We start from the raw sequence: 19,475 nt of genomic DNA on the forward strand, positions 1-19,475 counted from the left end.
GACCGGGCGCCACTCGCGCGCGTACCGCGGACCAAGCCGCTTCAAATTTCGAACGTTACAAACGTCAACGCCATTTTAAACTTTTTTTTCTGTGCCAGTGCTTTGGAACTTTAAGGATTTTGTGCCAGTGTTTCGTTTTACACCAAACAGGTTAGATTTAATTTAGTGTTTTGTTATGTAGCTGTTCAAATCCAAACAATGATCCTGAAACGTTCTCTTAAGTTGCACGACTTATATAATAAGCTTATAAAGTGCTCCTTGGAACAACCTTTTGTTTGATTCGTTGTTTTTCTTGTAATAAATATTTTATCAAATTCAATAATGATTAATATAGAATAATTTTATTTAGGGAATGTTTGTTTATAGCATTAAATGTTAAGTGATTCAATCGACGTTATTTTTTCGGTTACTTCAAACTTAATCAGTCAGTTCACAAATTCAAAGTCCGATGACTTAAGAAAAGACATCAACGAGATCGCTTCACTATAAAAATATATCCCAAAAAAAAATTGTTTAAAAATAAATAAATATTTTAAATATATTCTAAAATTATTATTCTATTTAAAAATGTAATTTATTTTCATTAATGATTAAGACTGTCTTATTTTAACCTAATTTACATATCACTATCGACAAATGATACAGTTGTTTAGCACCTGTGCATAATATGTCGCGACCTTCATTAAATATAAATAAATATATATAACCTTTTATAACTCAAGGAAATTCCATATTCCATAAGTGACTGTCCGTTGACGAAATGAGAGGACAGAAAAAAAAAGTATAAAGGAATTCAAAAATATTGTTCTTTTCTCATTCGAAATCTCCATTCGTTCTTTTTTCATTCACCCAATGATTCATTCTTTAAAAATTTATTTGACATTTAAAACAAATGATACCTGGATTTGTAATTTTATCATAAAATATATTTCTTTCAATATAACTATTAATCCATACATATTCAGATTTTAAATAAAAAATCATTCTGACTTATTATTTTTTTTATATTATATTTATTAAAATATTAATAAAGATTATAACTTAATTTTAGTTTTTATTTATAAGTGTAGCCAGAAACAGGACTGATTTTTCAATTATTGAAATTATAACAATGTAATAAAATTTCAAATGTTTTACTAGGACCCCTCGATCATTAACATTATAAATAACTTATCGGTTTATAATTTAACTGTTTCATCGATATAACTCTAATATTAAAAACTAGCTGTTTCACCATACTCCGCATCCTTGATGTAAATAACTATCAAAAACATATTTTTTGTCCAAAACTTGTTCTAGCAAAGTTCCATCAGATTAATTTCAGCATATTGTACATATACGCGCCACAAGTATGCATCATCACTACATATAGTTTTAAGTTTTTCATTAGCAAATAATCGCCATTACTGTGTTAACGTAGGTTGAATAAGAAACGAGTAACGCTACGTATGCAGTACAATGCAAACTTGTACTAAGCACACAAATTTCACGCAAAGTATAAATTTCGCAATAGTATTTACATCAATTAAAATATATTAGCATAGATCAATTAATTTAATAACTTTTGATATTCTCAGGACTTGATAATTACGGTGGCATAAAATCCACCGCTATCAGATAGTAATTAGTGTTGTAACACTCGGGTTATCGATAACGGGAATATTACGATGATTTTACGTAACCTTTATTTTACCGTACGTGATATATCATTTCTATTCGAACGCTTGCATGATATCTTTTTACGTGATTATTTATCCGTATTAATTTTATATATTTTTCTTATTTTTTTTTTAATATTATATGAAATAAACAATAGAAGCCTTTAAATACTTATATTTTCATGTAAATAAAATTATTTTACCGCCAGTATCGTAAAAGCAGTGTTACTCACATTTATATTAAAGTTTGAAATGATTTCAAAAAGTAAGGATTAAATAATGAAAAACTTGAAGATAAATTTTATATACAGTAAACTGAGTATGATTTTATTTCGACGAGAACATTTATTTAAGAGAAAATAAGAATGTAAAGTTGATATACAGACAAACATACAAAAATACTTATTACTTAAAATTCTGTGAAGACAAAACTGTTGAAGTTTGATTATATTTATAATTTTTATTCTGCAGTCTAAATTGTTATCACGATCCATGGATGGAAAAATTACTCAAAGGCGAATTGACATCCAAACCATAAAAAAAAAAAAACTTTAGGCATGTTCATTTGATAAACAAAAACTACTAGACAAATGTTTACAGCAGGTAAATTATCGATTATTATAACACAAATCTATTAATTAAAAGTGAAGCTGCTTTTTATTAAGTATTATATATTTGTTATTAATATTTTTCTACTGGTATTTGTCAAACTCGGGTCCAAACAGGTTTGGGATCAAACCACTCCTGACCTTGTGACTTTGGGACCGATTGAAAATAATTACGACATTGACACAAAGTCAATCCGAATATAATATTATTAATAATAGAAATTAAAAGCTATTTTTCATAAAACGTAACGGTCACAGTGGCTATAAGTAACAAAAATATTTAAAAAAAAAATTGACTGGATACATTTTTCTATGCAAATACTATATTTTTAAATTTTTAAGTTTTTAGACAATCCAATAGCCATATTTGTGTATTATTGCTTATTATGAGATAAACCTTTACTGTACTACCAAGTTAAATACAAGTTGAAGGCTATTAAAAAGACGTGTCAGTAAAGAAACTTTTGACGTTTGTCAAATCATATAGGTATATTTTTTAATCTTCATAAAAAATTATACGATTCCAGTGCGAGTGAAGTGACAGCTTAAAAAAGCCACATTCACACTGGAATTGTGGAATACTGTGCCAATGTCGACGTTTTTATTTATTGAACGAAAATCATACTAAATAATTTTCAAAGAAACTGGTGTTCTATTATAAGTATTTGACGAAGGCGAAGGTAACGTCTTGTACGTTCACCGCTGACTCAATCCCTTCAAATATAGATCTAACAAAAAGTGTAAGTCTAAATATATATTAACAGTCTATTATTGATTAAACAATTCGTAAAGAAAATTCTAGAAACGTGTTCCTGGTATACAATAAAAATATATATAAATTTTAATACTATTCTTTTTAAATTATGTACTTTTCTTTGACCTTTGTGAAAGTACAAAAATACGTAATAGTATTCTTAAATTTATCTATAATAAATAATCTCTGGTATAAAAAAACAACTGCATATATATTATTACATTCATTCTGCGGCTGAGGTCATCGAATTGAATTCGCCTTTTTATTTTTTTACATTAAAAAAAAAACGGTTGCATAATGGCAACATTGGCTGTGGGAAAGAGATAGATATAGTTCTTTACACCATTAGAGCGAGACGGAATACACGAATGTTTTAGTGAGTAGGAATGGTGCAGTATGCGTTTCTGCAAGCATTTTGCATCAATGCTTTTGGTTCACAGCATAAGACATTGAAAAGCAATTTAAAAAACATATACTGCCAATATAATGATAATATTAATAATAATTATGAATTTAAATATAGAGAAAAAAACTAATGAATATAAAAAAAATCTAAATTTTAATCAAAATTGTTTCTAATATAAAATTTCTTTGCCCTAATATTAACAAGCAGAATATCAATACTCTACACATAGTGATTAGTGTATTTATATACAAATTCCTCTAGAACGCTGTATCTTAAGGCCCTGTTGTCCTTCAGCGACCGGTCGAGCCCCGCTTACTTTCGCGTCGCTATTTCGGCCAGCGTTCACTTTACCCTGCACTATTAAGTTTATAAAACTAATTGATTGGTCAACTGATTCCTAAACGCTATTTTGTAAATCGTTTTAATACGGCCTTAGGTTGCGTCATTTCATTTTGTGGATTGATTTAAATTTAATTGGTATTTTTTCGTTCATTTTGAAATATTTATCATAAATAACGAGATCTATCCGGCTGTGTCAGCTATAATAAGGTTTTTAGGTAAAATCTATTTTTAGGTTTTTTTTTTAATGAATTAATCGATGCGAATCTTCTCAAATTAGAAAAATTATTTTTTAATATGACAGATCGGATTCATATATAATTTTCTATATTCAAATACAGAAGATTTTCTAACTACAAGGATTCTTAGAAAATGTATTTTTTTTTTTAAATTGTATATTTATTGTATTGTGTAATTGTAGAATTATTTTGCAGCATGAATCAAATATCCGTATTTTCCCTACTGTTAGGTGTCCCAATAAACAGATATCACAAAACTATTATTTAACATGACATTATTATTATATGATATTCAATTGATTATCATTACACGTGTCATCTCATTTGCGATGGAAGCCATAAAACATGAAGTAGCCATTATGACAGGCTACTACTGCGCATATGCAAAAATTTGCATACGATTGCACTCTCACTGTACAACATAGATTTTCACTTCAATATTGCATAAACCACTCCACTCTGATGGATTGTGAACACAAAATTAATCTGCAATATAATATTTCATCATGAAACTAATTTAAAATCGAATAATACTGTTTGCAACAGTTACAGCTATAATGATATTGTTAACCGATAAAAACACACTCTTATAGTAATTATACGGATCGCCTGTAAGGGCTGACAAACAAAAGAATCCTAACAACCAAATATCTATTAACAATAACAAATTTAATATTTTTAAGATTTGACAACCCTATAAAACTGTCATATAAATGATTATAGCCTTTATACAGGCAAGTGAAGTATACTTGAGTTACATCACCGCCAGAATTTGTAAACGATTAAAGTCAATACAAAAATACGACTTTCCATACGTAATGCGTTACGCAAAATAAGTTCGGTAATCAGGTGGCATACCGCAGTGGGTCAACAGCACCTCTAGGTCATTATTTAAGCTGTGGCCTGACATTTCAAATTTTATATTATGAAAAGGATAATATTTTACATTCTCAGGTCAAGTGTCATTCTTAATCAGGCCGATTTTTGTAATAATATATATAATGTGTATTTTAACATCAACTAATGTTACCAGATTTTTTTTTATTTCACATATAAAAGAGTTTATCATATAAAAATATATTTTTTTATATTTTTCTTTCGATAGCCAATAAAAGTTAATTTAAGAAAAAAATTAAGACATACCATTACATACAAATGTACATAAATATGTGGGGTATTTTTAATAAAACGAATGTATTTTAAAAATAAAATGCAAATATTTCACAAGCCATCCGTAACATCTAACTCGCGTGTATAATTTGAATTCTACAATCATAAAATTATACAAAATATACAAACAAGTTATATAAAAGGAAAAAGACACAATTATACCTTTGACTTAATTTACGTAAACATTTCCAGATGAGCGCATTAATATTGATCATTTAGTTTGCAGTAAATTCAAATGAAATAAACAAAGGCCTTTATGGTATGAACTCATATAAGACATTGCTAATAATGTATGTAAACGCGTAAACCTTTCTGACCATTAAACTAACTGAACCGATTTGGATATAACTTAGTCTGATAATATAGTGATATTTAAGGAGAAAAGTCTAGTTTTGTATAAATACAATTGTATCAAAGGATATATACTTGGATATTTGTGGGAGAGCTTTATATAACGGTCGCTTGCATTACCTGTTAAATAACTTAATAAATATGAATAAACACATACAAATATATATATATATAATGGACGTTCTACGTTTATTTATTATCATCTCTTATATATTATAAATAATTTCATCATCACGACGGCTTTAACTCGGTTTATATGTAAATGGCATGGTGTGATTTTTCCGTCTTAAACGTGTTTGTACTGTACATTGTCACATTCTGATCGAATAATCACGGCTCAATGACGTTTTCAAATCAAATAAAACTTAGAATAACTGACAGTAATTCACTTAAATGTAGTTTTTATTCATCTTTATACACAACTAAATTATTATATGCTTATTTCAATAGGATATTGTAAAAGGATTTCCTGTTGACTTTTGTCACAGAGGACTTAAATAAAACAGCTTTATATCTGGAGTATATATTATGTATAAAGTTTGCGCTTTTGCATAACAGGGACTAGAATGACGTGTATATTTTGCCTTCATTACCCTAAAGTAAACAGATATTGTATAATGAAATCTACTATATATATATGCATTGCTTGCATCTCGTCTGCCCGTGATCACGGTCGCTGTTAAGGAACCGAAACGTCGGGATCATGTAGATATAAAACAATAACGAAAGCGTTGTAACTGAAAGACTTAGTTTCATTTAGACATTGTATATTTAAAATATATGTACTGTCTCATATATATATGATAAATATAATTTACAAAACTCCTCATATTCCATATAATATTACTATTATTTTTGTATAATAACATGAAATGAATTCCTTATTTTTTTTCTATTCCAGATCCAAATCGTGCCGAAACATCGTTGTACGAAAATTTAACTGATTATGCGTTGGCTTTGAGTGATAGACAGTGCAATCAACGTTCAGTGTCTTGTGAGAAGTGTGTAAGTTCTTCCATAGGACAAATCTCATCAACTTGCTGTATTTTCTTGGTGAGTCTGTTTTAAAATATAAAAATAGTTATATTACTATATTTATTGACGACATTCAACTTATTTGTACGAAACATTAAGAGAAGAATTATTTTTATATTGATATCGAATGACATCGATTTTATGTTGGCAAGTAAGTAGGTAGTTGTATAATAATTTTATATGTATACAAAACGTGAAAAATTTTTAGAAAACATTTCGGTTGGACAAACCACTTTACACACGAGTGTAAAATAAACAGTCAGTTGACGCGGGATACAAGTGAAAATCACTCTCGTCTTACGTAAAGATGGCACAGACGACAATATTATTAGACCTCTTTAATTACATCAAAGCCTTACTTATAAGAATATAATTTATATTTATGTAATAGTTAAATTATTTATATTAAAAAAATCTACACACGACCTTCACTTGTCGACGACACAATTTCTACATCATACTGAGTAAATAGCACTTGCTACTTCGCATCAGTGAACAAGCAAATTACTCATTACGTGCGAAACATAATGTTAACAAAACTAATGTAAATATTTTTTTAATTTTTCATACATTCTCGTCCTATGTCATGATAAATTAACTGCCAAGCAGCTTCTACAAGAACAGATACATTAGCAAATAGTTTTACTAAAATAAACGTTTACAAATTAAACAAAAATATAAAATATTTTTCATATGAGCAATAATAATATTTATTTGTCCACACAAACAAAACTCTCGTATTTAAAATACCAGCAAGATAGTAGTCGGATATGTGTTGATTTTCAAAAAACTGAATAAAAAGGTTAAAGAACTTAACTGCCTAATAAACTATCATTAGACCAATTTGTTCCAAACACTGCTTGCTATTAATGTAATCATTTAAAATCACATAACCTCGTGTGTTATCAAATGCTCATAACCAGACAGCCACTCGTAAATTCCCACACTAAGTTGACAGGCTAGATGGTGGTGTCGTAATGAGGGTGTTCCGTTAGTTTGTCCTTGTGGGTAATTGTCAAGGCCGTATGGTGTGAAACAACCTTTACATCAATAGGTTAATACACATTATATAATTTTTATTTCATCCACAAAAATTTATGCCATCTTTATAAGCCGATCGTTCAGAATTGAGGAACGTGTTTTGTTTTATAAATATCGATTTTAATTCTTGTCTGTCTATTAAAAATAGGCTTAGGTTTTTTTGTAATAATTACCAAAAAATTATCGCGGAATTAATGTTTTATTAGTAAAATAAAAATTCATGAAGGAAACTATGCGACGAGGTCTGTTCCGGTGCTGGTCTGGACGAAGGCCAAGGTCGCACTGTCTTGTCAACTCTCACCTTGAGCTTAGGCGTAACGGTTACATTTGAAATATAATTTTAATGGATGACCACACAATTATTTACAAAAACATCACTAAAAGTAGACGATAATTTATTTGTTAGCAGACAAAAAAAAGAACCTTTCGGCTTCCATAAACAGAATAATTCAAGTAATCGAATAACATTGACTCTGAATGAATTTATATTATTATATATTTTTTATTCTCTATTATAATAATTATAGGACGACCTTCATAATCACGTAAAATAAAAATCACTGTCACGCATATGAATGAGAAAATCACTCTCTGTATTGTTACAATAATGGCGGCATTTGAATATTAATGTATTTAAAATTGAGGATTAAAATTAAATCGACCCTTGAAGCAGCCTGAAATATAGAGCTTAAATAATAGAAAGACCTAAAAAATATTAAAAACTCTTCAAGCACTTGATATACATGTATATGATAATTAAATTTACAAGAATATTTTCTTATCTGTACACTAATCTCCTAAGGTTATTCAGCTCGATATTATATAACCTGTGTTATACGTAAAAAGCTGCATGCGGTCACGCCTCTCGATTTATTCTTAAAAAAGCACTTGCTTTCTTTTTTCCAATACATTTTATATAATCTACTTCATATGTTGATGTGTAAATATTATATAATATATATAATACACATCCACAAACAGCTTCCTAAAGTTCTCCTTCGAAAGTGCAATGCCTATAATTTATTCCAATTGTTATAGAGCCACTTAAATTAAGTAAAGCTTATTTATATTTATCTGAGTATCGATAATTTAGTCGTATGTTTCCTGTATCGTTTCACATGTATATAACTTCCTTATTTATCGCCAGTTCCGAGCCAGTAAAAGGCCTGGCGAGTACAGTACCGAGACGTCTCAAAGGGAAAGTGTTGGGAGCGCCCTCGACTGGATTCCGATAAACGCGTGTATTATGCAATTGAATTTATTGCGACAAAAAAAAACGCATAAGAGACCTGACTCTAATCATTTCAACACACATATAAATGGAGATATATATTATATACGTATATCTATTATAGATAGGTAATTAGTAAGATTACATAATACAGATGAGTCCGGTATGCACGATGAAAGCTGGCGACCCACTAGCACCAAACCAGTCTATATAAAGCTCGTTTAACTTTGAAATTTACTTAACACTGTGATTGTTAATAATGACCATTGAATGAAATTCTCCCCGGATATGGACAACCATGTGCAAATACGATTACCGTAATTTACCTTTATGTTTGGTTAAGAAAACGTGCAGTGTTGCCACAAGTAATAAATTAATTTTCCATTTAATATGCATTACATAAGTTAATGGTACCAGCAAATAATCCGATGGATATCTCGTGCTGTCTATTAAATTGTATTTAACTTTTATTATGCTTGCATACGTTGCGTTATGACGGATGATATTATCAATATTCTATACATGTTTAATTTCTAAAACAAAAATATGAAAAATAAGCCCCGACACGGTAAATGCGTGCTAAATTGAAATCATTTCAAATTTTGACATTCAGACGTCCGAAAGGTTTTTGAGATACAAAAGTGTTAGCACAACATCATTTCGGAGATGTCAAATTATCTATAGACGTTACCCCAACTTAACGGCTTAATGCGATTCGTTCAGACAGACGTTAACCTCGAGACAAATAATATTCGCGATCGTTACCAAACATTTCAACAGTTGCGGAATTATATTTTTTTTTATTATGAACTAATAATTTTATTTTAACTAAACGAAACCCATCATTACAGTTTTAATATCAAAATATCTGTTACCTTACGATACCTAAATATAAAAAAGGAGGAGAAATCAAAGAACGCATGAAATTTATATAAAATTAATAACAGCTGGCATCCATCTGAAAGCGGCTATAATTTATAATAAAGATAATTTTTATAAAAATTTTAAGAGAGATTTCTTGACATCGTCTAGACTGTAGTAACTAAATTTATTGTAGATATATTATAAAACCACAGTTGATGTATGAAAAATACATTCGTTATTAATTTACAACATTTATAATTGAGAAATTTATAATAATTTCATATAATAGAAATGTTCAAAGTAATGATTTCAACAACAGAATAACCAGGTACATAAAACGTCCACGTTACAACATTACGGCTAATAAAGTTGCCTCCGTAGTTTTAATGTACAAAGCTCTTCCTTATTCAATCAAATGTAGTATTAATTTCGGAATAAATTTTCTAAGTACCAGGCTATCAGAAAGCGAAAAGATTACTTAAATACAATGCAACAGCCTTCCCTGATACATAAAAAATAGCATATTGATATTTTTTTGTTATATGTATATATAAGATTTTCAATATTATTATATTAGGTATAAAATTTATGAATAACCCTTTTATATAATATTATAATCGATAAGGTAATGGCCATTATGTAATTATTTAACCTTCAAAGTCTTCTCGGATATCAAGAATCATAGTTATTAACATTTAATGGTGTATCTGCGCCATCGACGCTATATAAAATATTATATTTAAACATTACCTGCTTTATACTTTATTACGTATGAAAAATGTATAAAATTATAGAAATAATAACTAAAACCAAACGCTATAGAACTTAAAATGTAATTAAAAATCGTTCAGTCGTGAGATCTGATTAAAATTATATAATTAAATCCGATTACTTAGTACGCGTTCCTTCGTCAAACTAAAGACATTCAAAAAGGTCAGTTCTACTTATTCATTCATAAATCTCCGTCAGTATAATTATATGGAATGACTTATAAACTGTCTGTATTTCGTTCCAAGAGTTAATCGTACTAAGGTCACTGGTTTAATTTTCTTACAATCTTCGTGTCCGAGCGTTTTAAGCCTGTAAATACGGAAGGACCCTAGGAAAGGTGACGAGTGGCTGCATGGTTATATAAAGCATATATTTCGTGCGTCCGTATTTAGCATCGTGCGAAATAGATTTATTTTATCCATTAACAAATCATACATAACACATACATTGTGACTAGAACGTCAATATAGAGGACAAAAATATATTAAATTTTAACGTAGATTAATAAAATATCAGGTTATTCACAGATAAAAAAATATTTCTTGACATTTATGTAATGACTTTCATGCATTCGATATAAGGTATACCAAAAAAAAGTCTATTAAATTTGTATATATATATACGTATAAAAGTTTTTATGTTTACCATATACGTATGCAAAAATTATTATAATTGAAATGTGGTTTATAACCTGGCAACACACACTCGGTGTCGTGATGAACACGTGTTGTGTCGACATTCACTCTTGTAATCCACAATTACTTATACACTTTGGATGTTGTAAAGCTAACAGCACATAACAAACATATTCATGTAACAATGTACATACACATACCTTATTTATCGAGCTTGTTTCAACTTAATATTCCTTGCATTTATTCACTCACAACTTATTCTATACAATCAGAAACCAATAGCATTTTAAGAACAGAATTTCATTATTACAACTCCGTTATGATATTAACAAAGTTATAAGTGAATGCGTTTTATGATTAACTTAAACGCGCTATGAAATAGTCGTGCGCTATTCGAGTTAGTATTGGAGTTTTAAAAAGATAAAGCAAGTTATGCATCCAGGTTGCATACCCTTGTAGAATGCATGACTTCGTTAATGCTGTGATCGTAAATGGATTTGATCCGGTCCAGATGTCGGAGGCGAGTTTCACTCTCATCTCACATACGAGCTGTAACTTAATAAGCGTGCAAACAGTGTTAACTTGGATTATCTTAAATATAAATAAAAATACTAATATTATTGGAGACAAAATTAAAAGCAGCACAACTTTATGCAGTGCCAAATTTCGTTCGTGGATATAAATACTTTAATATTTTACATAAATGTTTTAATATGTACATAAATGTTAATTTAATATTAATATCCTTTTGTATAAATTCATGTTTTGTTTAAACGAAATCTACATATCAAATACAAAGAAGTCATCCGGAATCACGTCATATAATTCGATACAGCGCTAATGACAGAACTATCGACAATAAAAAAAAAAAGTATAACACAACCTCCTTTTTATTATTTTCTAAAAAATGTGTAATATAATATCAAAAAAAAATATTTGTTTCTACAATCACAGTAATAAGAGCTTAATAATAGCGATAATTAAGTAAATCACTCAAGAAGATCGACAGGTAGAAATTAATTGAGCTATTTAACGGTTGAGTCGTAACAAATAAACGTCCTTGATTACACGGTTTTTAATAGTTCTTTGTACACAACGTTTTATTAATTAGTATTTATTGTTACATTATATTTTGTTAATTTTATTTAACAGTTAATATTTATATAATTAAAGTGATGTTAATGTAGAATTATATATATATATATATATGCATTACATATTATTATTACTTATTATGATCCGTCGAAAAATGCTTCAATTCTCATTCCTGTGTCGTACGTCAATATAAAACCAACTATTTCGTTGACACGGCCGCATTGTTCGCTGTATTACAAAATAGAAGATGTTCGAAAATACTTTTACCATACACATACTTTTATTTTAAACCCTTTCAATTAAGTAATAAAGTTTATAATCATTTATACGAAACGTCAGCGAAAATAACACTTGTGTTAGATGCTAAAGTTATTAGCTTCCAATATAAAACTTAACGGGAAAATCTCTAAGAAACCACACGAGTAAAAGCAGTAACCTTTTTTTTATTTGTGTACAGAAATTGATTTTAAGCAAGTTAATTTAATATGACGGTTTCTAACGAATGTTCTATAGACAAAAAATTGACTGAATGCCTTTATTAAAACCTGAAACTAACAAAAATTTCAGTGAAATCCGAGAAAAACTATTAACAATATTAAATAACTAAGACGGAATGTTGAGATGAAATCTTCAGGTCAATGAACTCACTATAGATTGTGTTGTATAGATTAGAATGGCTCATGAAAGCTGCGCTTGATTACAGACGGTACAAGTCACTGGGTTCGTATGTTTGACAAACTCAAATAATGCGAAAGTGAATGCACAAAGGAAGAATTATCTTGCTTTTGTTTACTTAGAACTTGTGTTTCATGCGTCTCAAAATATATAAAAAGAATAAAACAAGAAAAGTAATGCTTCATAAATTACGTTATATTTTTGTGACACCGTAACAATTTTTTTTTAGTATTATTAATTTATTTATATCAACAATAATATACATATTAATTATATTGCGATTGCAAAAACTTTACACTATAACCTACAATATTATATGTTAAAAATAATTAAAAAGGCATTTATTTGCTGAATGATTTTTTTTAACCTTATAAGATATTTCAGAACATAGTGTATGAGAAGCAACTTATTTTTTTATTATATCATACATTTTTTTTTACTTTAACAATCAGTTTTATTTGACGATTGACAGTACTAAACAAAAACCGGAAACCCGCATCAATTTAATTCAAGGCCTTCAAATCGTTTAATACGATTATTATTCTAAGCAACTCGGTAGCTATAGCAACGAAGACAATTAAAACTTAAATACTATAGAGTTAGCTACAAACATTAGTACTAACACAAAACATACAAAGCCTCCGTTTCTTGTGTAATGTAAGTAAATTGCCACCCTACTTCGCAATCACTTAACAAACGTGTTCACGTATTCGGCCATTTGGTCAAGGCTCAAACGAGGTTCAACCAATTAAATCAATTGCACCAGAAACAGCTCAGCCTTTCTTAAAACTGAATACGATTATAACATTGTTTTTCTTCGATTAAATCGGAATTATTAGATTGACTTACGTTACCATTGTTTTTCAAATTAAATTAATGTGATCATATAAGCAAATATTTTAAGGTAACTGATCTTCATTTAAGTAATAAATGAAAATGTATTTCTCATCTTTATCCTATCGATTAATAATCTATGATAATATTAGTTTTTCTTTATTTACTTCATCGAACAATCAATAAATTATCGTCGATTTTGGTCTATTTGCGTCTATAAGACTATGAAATTAAAAAAAAATCATCTTTACACTAACAAACCAAATTATATGAAAATGAAGCAACACAAGGGCATTACAAAAGATATTTAATTATTTTTTTTAACCTTCTTATTCTATATAGCTGACTCCCAAAACCGGAGTTAAGAAAAAAATTCTTATCTTATTTCATCCAACGAAGCCAATGTTGAATGTTGTTATAATATAAGCCTAATTAGTCAAGGTCCAAATACACCCGAACCTGGCGCATTACATTCCGTTGTCACAATAAAGCCCACAGGCTTCAACTCAGGGCCGACAGTCGACACCCACCCACTCTCGGTTTTCATTACACTGTTATAACAAACGGAAAAGTAAGAGTGAATCTATTACAAACATACTATAATATAACATTTATATGACGATAAAAATCTCTACACGTTTTATATGTCAAAACAGCTATATGTCCTTAAGTGTATTTACTTACTTACTTGATTAAGTCTGAGACTTAACGATCATTTCCTTTATATTTTGTTACATTATCTTTGTATTTGTGGACGACTTGTATTGCCGGACAAACGTAATTTGGGATTCCTAAGCGTGTTGAAAAATTCTTACAATAACAAAGGCTTACTAATATTCAGAGCGTAATAGCTACAGTCCACCCGTGCTTTAACTAATTCAGGAGTAAGATCAAAGTAGCAAAATAACATGCAAAGACACTTTTCTTTATTCTATAACATTATATAATAAGGTCTTCATTGAACCACTTCAAATAATAATAATAATAAAGAGTATATAATTCTCTATTCCTCCAAGAGCACGTTAAGTCGTGTGAAAATTTAAGTCCAATATTTCTATAGCCACTAATTTCTAATTGCTCTATTCGTTACACAACAAACATTTCCAACTTCACCTTACACGATAGATATAAAACTCCAACAATGATACATAACGTCTTTCAGATGTTAAACACTGCACCTTTCTCTTCATTTCACGATTTGCGTAATTACTTATTACGTGTGGGTCCGTCAAAAAGAAAACTTCAACTATTTATAAAGATTACCAAAGAATTCTTACGTGCAAAAAAAAAATATTAAATATCCTGTGTTAAAGATTTCATATTCCACATTACACTTGAAACATTACAGCAATAGCTCATTGGAGCAAATCAAAACGCTAATTTATGTATTAGCGTTACGTCAATCGATTGCACAATATGATAGTTTCGTACGTTCACGATTCGGTGTCACATCCGCAGGAAGTAACGGTGATGCCTATATCGAGATCGATCTATAGGTCTATGACACTAGACGACAGTGGAATACATATTATATTTATATATAAATAAAATAATAACATTATCAAGCGGGTTTTATTTCACATTATTGATATATTTGTATCACTTTTATAGTTAATAAATATATAATACACTTTTTGCTTATGAGACTGTAGCAAATTTTCTACGTAACCTCGTATGAAAGGTTAATTTTCCGCCAATATTCTGTTGTGGAAACCATATCATAATTTTATGTAATTCTAACCAAGTTGAGACCGGGGTTATCTGTTCATTGTCGAGTAAAAGTTGAACAGGTTGGCCGTGACAGTAATTGACGAATGAAAGTAACTTACATCAATCTTATTAATAGATTACTATCGCTCAAAGGACTTTCATTTTGTGATTGCTTCTAACGAATTTTAGCTACTCATTATCTCATTGCGACTTCAATCTATATTTTACGTAACATACAAAAAAATCCTAAGAAAATATCAATTCATTTACCTAAAAACATTAAAGCATAATAATTTTTTTATCACCAATATATATATAAAGTAATTTTAAACTTACAAAATTACGAGTGTCTTACGATATATCTAATGGTCCCATTAAAAACTAGACGTGTCATAAAACCTGGCACGTCCTGGAATATGAACAGCGTAAATCACATAAAATGTCACCAAAACGTTCCCACAGCGCCAGATCTGAGATAAATAGCATCATCTGTCAATAGTAATTCAATTGTTAGTGAGAACGCACCGCGCCCGAATACCTAACAACTTGTCTCATACCAAATCATTCGCCAGACTGGTTCCATCCATATAAATATAGCCTCCGGAGACTGAAACGAGCGTCAGACAAAATATTATTTAATAAAGTTATAAAAACAACCAATCATTTGTGACGCACCGTATTAAGATGGCTTCAATGTGCAATTCTTATATCCAGAATCGCATTGTGTTCGTACAAACAAGATAAACTTCAACGCGGATGTAAAAAATATAAATGCCTTAAACGTGAATATGACAATAAGGTCACAGACCGGGTGACAGTGTGATTAGTAGTTAGTCATGATTATTTATCAATACAATTGTACACTGCCTTGACAAATATAAAAGACACGCTACGAATTGTATACACGACTCTTGTTTTATATATATTCTAAATAACTATATCTTACACATCAAAACTCTCCGCTTATATCATAATTTAATACGTTATTTTTCATGTTAAGGTTACTCAGAGCTAACATCCGTTTTATTGACATCTTTTTTTATAATTCACTAACATTTCCTCGCAATATCACATAATATCATCTATAATGGGTGTGAATATCTTCTAAGTAATGTATTGTCACTAAATAGAGCTAGAAACTCGTCATGGGTAACATTGTGAGACAATGAGAACCAGTTTAATTGCTGGTTTGTATAGAACCGAGTCCGATGGCATTAATTAAGGAGGATGCCGACTAATACGCGAGAATAAATGGTTAAAAAAAATATCAAAATACATTAAAACGTAACCATGGCTACTTTTAATTTATGAGCAATATAAATAATAATTATTTTTTACATATAAAACTGTCTAAAAGGTGAATAAATTGAATTACTTTTAATTGAATATCAGCAAGTAAAGTACTCCAGACTGTAATTCCTTATAAATTTGCAGTTTGCTCCCACGCCTTGGTCGTTTACCTCCAGTACTGAGTAGCGGTGGTCATTGGCCATTTCGTTTACAGTTACTGCCAAAATTATCTTCTTAAGGGCGCTCATAGTATGTCTTCTATATTAACCTAGTGTTACTTTCGTTTCATTATAGTTTTTTATTAAAAAAATCTGTCTCTTTTATATCAATATCAATATTTAAAGACAGGCTTTTTGATCTTAATTATGCTTCACGATTTCAAAATGAGATCAGACCAAGCCATATAAGAAAAAAATATGGATTAAAAATGAAACTAATATTTTCGGATTACTACGCGTATTTTTTTATTTTTAAAAACTACATACCTACTCACATACTTCAGACATTCACATCTCGTCTGCCTGTGATGACGATTGCTGCAAAGTAACCGAAACGTCAGGAGTATGTAGTTTTTAAAAATAATAAAATACGCGTAGTAACCCGAAAATTTTAATTTCATTTAAATGAATATTTTCGATAGTTTTAGATCTCATTAAATTATGAATTGTATGAAGCATTCGCAACCTCAGCATATTGCTCCCAAACTAGTTTTGTAGTCACAAAAAGACTTCGTTCAAAATAACCAATCATTTTATACGTTTGTTTTCATTTGCGAAATTGTATTAGGTATGTAAAATTTGAAATCCTATTTATCCTTACTTGATATAACGTCAAGGTATTAGAAACTGTACACATACTTTACAGCAACTTTAGCCTCATAATCGTTTTCCAATCGTATTTATAACCGCCACTTTGCGGATTAAGTATTAACTTACCGTATTAAAAACTTAACTGACTGACTGTGAGTTTGTTAGACACTGCAATTCGGCTTAAATTATGTAGAATTTTAACCAGTTCAAAGTCGCTGCGAGGTCATATACTGTCACGACATTCACGGAGGCGAAAATTAATCTACCTTCACTCATAATCTTACATTTAATTTTATTATAGAACTAATTGAGTAAAAATATAAGAGTATATCTATACTGTTTCTTCCATTTATTGATAAGTAGATTTTAATCTGTACGGACAGGAGATCTCATTCGATTTAAAATGTTCAAATAATATTAAATTACGTAATTTATAATACTAATAATATACAAGGTCTCTTTGATACTATATTAAACCTTCGATCATTTTAAAATTGACATATTTCATTCATTTTTTTTAAACACAAAGGTAGTGCGTCAATAACGTCCGGGAATGCCAATGTTTACGTGTCATACAACTAGCTTGAAGCCAGCTGAAAGCTAGTCAAGGTTCAGCGAGAGGCGCATGCCGACTGACTCAAGTTTTTGAATACACAACATTACTGTGCTACCTCAGTGCATGCGTGGTATTAAGGATTGTAATGAAATAATGACTACTACAACACTAACTTGATCGTGACTTTTATTTTAATGCGATAAAAAAAAAATTACGTTTAATCCGCCATGTTGGTAGTCGATTAAATTCTCTATTGCCACAAGTTTTCAAAAGCGTGTTATTCACTAGTAAGATGATTTCAAGGATATTTATATATTACACAACAGTAATTGAATACAATTGAAAAGATAATATAATTAAATAGGAATTTTGATTGCCAAACCGAGTGGGTACCATCGCGATTTAACAAAAACAATCGAAAACCTCTCCCACGCGGATCAACGCACACTTATTCTGTATTTGCTGTGACTAATATTCTGACAACTTAATATTTTTTGTATACAACATCAAACATATAGACGAATAAATCGGAATGACGACAGCAATGTACCACAAACATAACATACTTTCACTGTTATTTAATATCTTATAGTTGCAAAAAATTATATGACAGCAAGTAAAATAATTTTAAAAAATAATAATAAAGCAACGAATAGTTGCAATTGTATTCAGATAGGAGAGCGTTTCGTAAACTCGCGGCCGACATTATTGGAATTACCTAATATCGACTGCAACGGTCTGGTCTGAATCTTTATTTAGCCATTTGTATTTTGACGGCTCGCAGACCAAGGTTCATGCAAATCTCCACCTTATGGCCTTGAGAGAACTCCCATTGAATTCAAATTAACCAGAACAAGGGCTATGCAGTGCTTTAAGTCGCAATTTGCCTCGCATACGAAATAAAGATAGAGAAATTCTGTTTACTTAGTGTCTAAATCATTGAGACAGGATAACGTTGAGATATAACAATGGCATGTTTTTTTTTTATTTACACGTTTACCTTAAAGTCAATAATTGATATTCTCGGAGGTAGAGACATGTATAGACTTTTATTTATCTTTAATCTATTCCACGGTGGCCACATCATGGCGTTTTCCTGATTTACAAATGAGCCATCGGTATTTCCGGCACGTCATCAAAAGACCATCAGGTGTCGTTAGGACAAGGGACGTTAAGGGCTGAAACAGATAAAAAAACATTATCAATCGATGTAGAAAAATAAACATTTATTATTCCATTATAAATTTAAAAGTCTTATTACTCTATATTTGTAATAATTAATTAAGTAATTTTATTATTTTGGTAATAAATATAACCGAAAATCAAAAAACCCGATGTATAGCTATCAAATGTGATGGATCTATATTCTAATAATTAAACAACCGTTATGATATTTGAGACCTA

At 29.6% G+C, this 19,475-nt stretch overlaps 1 protein-coding gene across 1 annotated transcript in view; it reads left to right on the forward strand.

Moving 5' to 3' along the window:
• LOC116779739 (uncharacterized) overlaps positions 1 to 19,475 on the forward strand; it is a 35,690-nt gene continuing 16,215 nt past the window's right edge. The window contains exons 1-2 of the mRNA XM_032674152.2: positions 1 to 150; positions 6,427 to 6,578. The gene's annotated coding sequence lies outside the window, so the exon portion shown is untranslated. The remainder of the gene's footprint in view (positions 151 to 6,426; positions 6,579 to 19,475) is intronic.

The sequence above is a fragment of the Danaus plexippus genome (genome assembly GCF_018135715.1).
Source record: "Danaus plexippus chromosome 3 unlocalized genomic scaffold, MEX_DaPlex mxdp_25, whole genome shotgun sequence".
Classification (NCBI taxonomy): domain Eukaryota; kingdom Metazoa; phylum Arthropoda; class Insecta; order Lepidoptera; family Nymphalidae; genus Danaus; species Danaus plexippus.